This window comes from Taudactylus pleione, unplaced genomic scaffold, assembly GCF_031769625.1.
Source record: "Taudactylus pleione unplaced genomic scaffold, aTauple2 ptg000201l, whole genome shotgun sequence".
Classification (NCBI taxonomy): Eukaryota; Metazoa; Chordata; class Amphibia; order Anura; family Myobatrachidae; genus Taudactylus; species Taudactylus pleione.
Genome location: NW_028284603.1, coordinates 29012221 through 29017526, shown reverse-complemented (window position 1 = coordinate 29017526; position 5306 = coordinate 29012221).

Sequence of the window (5306 nt, the reverse complement as noted above, 5' to 3'; positions counted from 1 at the left end):
GCTACCTTGCTGCACGTGCACGCCATTTTACGGTTCGCCCGTATTACAATTCAGCATCGCGTATGTATTCTCTGGCAATGCGCTCGCAACGCTAGTTTGCGTTGCTTGCGCATTTTTAAGCCACGCATCCTCTTCATGCTGCCACAACTTTAAACATTCATAATATTTGACCTTTTTCTCTCGGGAGCGCATCAGACTGATGTGATCCCGGACATTATCTAGTTCAATTTTAGGAAAACTACCAATTCTGGGAAACGGTCTAACACTCTTCATCGTAATTTTAAACCATACATCACAATACCTTATCGCATAAGTACCATACTTAGTATGCATAATACGATGGGCCGATCCAAACGGCGCTTCCATTAGCAGCACATCATTGTCTAACATCTCTATTGTTTGCATGGCTCCCATTCTGAGACAACTCCTATGCTTTTCAATAAAGATTTAAACTGATGAAAGACAATCAAGATACTTTCACTTACCTGTGGACGATTTAAACGGCAGCGCCCACACACCTGGATAAGATTTGAAAAAGGCAACTTCCACACCCGGATAAGATTTAGAAGGCAACTTCCACACCTATGGAAGTTTAAGTAGGCTAATTCCACGCACCTCTCTACAACAAAGACAACATGTACACCTGCTACTGTGTATAGAACGGTAAGCTGCTTACCGAGCGACTAGCGCTTAGCCCTTAAAGGTCATACGGTACCTCTAACTGTAGGGAACAAGTTACCCCTACCAACAAATACTCACTGTTACACACTTTTTCCTGTGCAGAAAAATACACGGTAACCCAGATATTGATAACAATTGAAAAATGTAAACCTCAACGGCTTTATTTAAACACGTGGCAGCACAACCGGAAGTACGTTTACGCTATTGTGTGACCAGTCACATACACAATAATGCGACTACCACACAACTGTATGACAACATTTTTGCTGCGTACTCAAAAGTGCGTCTTTACTGTACGCAAAACTGCGACTCAGCCGCGTGTTCAATACTGCGTCACCCCTTTAAATGTTAGGTTCTATCAACAAAGGAAAACAAACTTTTTCCTCTCTTGTCCCTGGATTCTAGTCAGCTTCCTTGTCTCACACGAAAATGGATAGCGATCTTTCAGCACAAAGCGGTTGCAGGTAAACCCTGCATGTGACCACTCCACCCTTTGCTGAGATATCGATAACCGTATGTCCCGTGTGAGTAGGCAAGTGACTTAACGTTGAGCCCCCAACTAAGGATTCTGCCTTTGAACCTCTATATACCCCTGTCTCTACCTTCTAATATCCTACATATAAACCTCTAAGGATGACGCTAATTTTTGTATGCAGTCATCCAGTAAATAAAGACTCCAGACCTAGAACATGTGGTTCCAAAGCACAAAGTATTATTCAAGTAAAAGTACAGCAGTTACACGCTATGATCCTCATATAATCTTAGCGCAAAGAGATTATACAGACCCAAGTACAATTATACATACGCAGCGCTCTCTGGTCCAGATGTTAGGCTTCAGCAAGAAACCCCTCATCAATCAGCATTCAGCACAAAGACTAGGAACCCAGGATCAGAGCACACATATTTATACCCCCCAGGAATAAACAACACAATAGAGAAGTTTGTTGCTAATACCATTGGTCCTAAAGGAGAGGACATATGTTACAAGGCATTTAACAGGTTGATTCAAATAGACACAACCCAGCCTCTAACAACTGGGGGTCTCTGGTTTCCTGCCTCATGCAACATCCTAACAGTTGTTCATATTATGTACATTTTGTTGCTTGAAGTATCTGCGGTCCATAAGTTGAGAATGCATGATGCGATCTCCACACCGATGGTACTGGAATACTGTGGAAAGAGTATTCATCAGTACAATACCAATCACGGCTTACTTATCATGTATAAAACCTTAGTTACCAAATAATCTTTATTTCACAGCATTTATGCTAAATTAACAAACTTAAATCTTATACTTTAAAGCTTATTAAACATTTTATGTGAATATGTAATGTGTAAGTATGCGGGTGTGATGTAAAGACACTAGTTAACTTGGGGCAGTTGCGTGCGCATGAAGCTAGTAAACAGCATTTTCATACAGGATCTTATGCATTCGCTAATATGTGACTAGTTAACAGCGCAATTGTGCGTATTAATGTGTGTATGAGAACACCTAGCAGTGTGGAATGCTGAGCATTATAGTTCCACAAGCCCCCCTCTCTTGGCAGCCCCCACCCTTCCCAGGCTCAAAAGTACAGTCCTTTGTTCTCCCAGGTTCTTGTGTAAATGCAAATTAGCACAGCTACAAGACCCAAACCTCAGATAACACTCTTGGCTTTGAAGGTATTTTATTGTAGGAAGCCTGCTAATGTAAGGTGCTACAAACGACCCTCTTGCTGTATTCGAGCAGGGCCACCTGGAGTGAGAGCAGACGTTATGTCCATGAAGCTTGTCTTCACAGACTAGTTGTCACATGGCCATTTGCTCTGTTTAGCTAATGCAATCCAATTTTGACATACTGTACAGCCATTTCTGAAATATATCCTTTAGGGGAATTATAATAATATACACACCTTATCCAGAGCACCCAAACTACATAAAGTCATGAAATGGGCTTTTTAATGAATCACCGTAACTTATGGCGATGGTCACAGATGCAATCGAATGATGCTAATAGTAATATCGCCACATGTACTAAAGTGTGAGTTTATCTAAAATGGCGCTTAGGCGGTCATTCGCAAAATTCCAGCTTCGACAGTAAACAGGGCTTACATCAATTTTTATGGAGAAACCGGATAATATGTATCAGTATCTACATGGGATAAAATAAAGTGCCATCATTGTGATATATCGCTAACGGTTTAGGGAGCGAAAGCGCTCGGACGTCCGTTTTATCATTGACTTGCTTCACTAAAATCGTCACTGCTCTGCTCCCTTTTGTCATACATTAATGTGTCATACACCCATTCCTCCACAAATGCTCTACAGAATAGTGACAACTGCATCAAAATCTGTCCAGTGTTCTCAAGATTAGCCCAAACCAATAGCCAGACGCCTACCAGGGACTTTATTTTATACTATGTAATAAATACTTTGAAGGGCAAAAAAAAGTATTTGCATCCCTTCCATTGCGTGTATGAAAAGCTCTGGGCAATAATGCTGTTTATGATGATCTCTTGCACCAAACATGGTGCTGGTGCCGATATTAATGATGACGGTTGCGGCAGCTGGGGTAAAATCAGTGGGTGGCATGGGTTTCTGCATGGAGATGCACAAACACCCTGCATTAGCACCCCCATTAGCATAAGGTAGTAAATCTGGCCGCCTCTTTGCGTGCGAATGAGCCCCAAAATGATCACGGGGTGATAACCAATCAGATGATAATATGCATCACCTCTTACTTTGAAAACAAAATAAAGCTATGAATAGTTGCTCACATGCATAAGAATAAAGTATCACACAGAATAATGAAGCAGTATTATGGATTGCATGGCAAATTATGCAGCAGAACTTAAACTAACATCTTTTCATTTTCTTATTTCTTGAGCTAAAGCCAGAAGAAAATATTAATGGCAAAATCATAGTCTAATTTGGCAGCAGAAAAAAGTAGGGCTTAAACGGATCACGCTCTTCTAGAGCTGAAGAGTCATTATACTGACATTTATCAACCCTAACAGCATTCCAGGGAGCACATACGCTCTACAAGTACTTCTTATATACTCGGACGTTTTGCAACTGACTGAGAAAATATAAGAAGTGCGGTGAGAAATTTGCTACAAAATCTTTATGGTACAGATTTCTCTTTCCAGTATGTAGTGAAGGATTTCAAGAAATAAATAATGGAAGAGATACATAAAATACAGTATTTACTCATTGGAGAACAGGGTCAGTCCAGCAAAGTAATTTACCCAGTAGTGATGTAAACTGTTAGGCTGGGTACACACGTAAAGATTTTCTGTCCAACCATCCAACTAGTCGATTGGTTTTAAATGAAAATCTGGTAACGTATGGGAGTAAATGATGATCAGTAATTTGCTCCTAAATGCCAGAAAACATATCGTCAGACAAGTTTGTTAAATGTTTGATCTAAACAATTTGTTCAAACAACAGTTTTTGTCCATTTTCCGGCATTTGGGAGCAAATTGCTGATTGTCATTTGCTTTCATACCTTACCAGATTTTCATTCCAACCAATCAACTAGTTGGGTGGTTGGACAGAAAATCTTTAGGTGTGTACCCAGCCTTATACACATAAAAATAAAATCATGTAAAAACTCTGTATAGATTACATTTGGCAAGCTGCAGTACAGCACAACTTCCAGAGTAACAAATAATACCTCTTTTCCACCAAAAACCCAGGTCCGACCTGGGTTTTTGGACATGGTTCCAACCCTGGTCAGACCCAGGTCAAACCCATTTACACTGCACCTTTGATCTGGGTTACTCCCAGGTCAGCCCTGTTCACACTGAATTCAGGTCTACCCTGCTAAACCTGTGAGGTCATAAAAAGTGGGAGGTGAATGCTCGACAACCACCAATCCGCTCATTTTAGGCATGATCCAGGTCAGACAACCCGGGTTGCACCGTTTACACTGCATCATTACCTGGGTCCATCCTGGGTCTAACCCTGGTAGCTACCTGGGTTGAATTGCTGGGTCACTTGACCCAGGTTATTTTTCAGGGACCCTTTTCCACTGAGCTGCGACCTGGGTAGACCCAGCAAAAACCCAGGTTTTTGCTCTGGTGTAAAAGGGGTATAAGTAAGCTTATAAAATGCCTACAGAATTTATAATGGTTATTTTGTAGCCAACATACTGTATAGATGTAAGGATGTGATTACCTGCACTTTCTTTTTTCAAAGCCAGTGGCTGTGATATGCAAATTTGCGGGAGGAGTCACATTTGCGGGAGGAGTAGCATTCTATTGGTGCAATAGTGAAGAGTGCCCTAATATTGCTATTTAGAAAACAAATGGGAAAAATGAAGTAATTACAATAGTATATGTTGTCATACCTGTTCATCCTTATCTTGTACTTCATAGACATCAGAGAGGTTTTACACCTGGGTAATTCTGAATGCTAGGCTTTTCCATATCCAGTACTGGGAGAAACATTTTCATAGGTCTCCCAGAGTAATCATTCCACAATTACTCAACTTTTGTGCTGGCATTGTCCAAAAAAATGGAAGACCTTTGCCACTGATGGTCTAGCATACATTAAGCCTATTTAATTTTGTCATCTGTAAAGCACTGACTATTGTATTCCTGCCACTTGTTGCTTAAATTCTGCAGTGAATACTGAAAGTACAT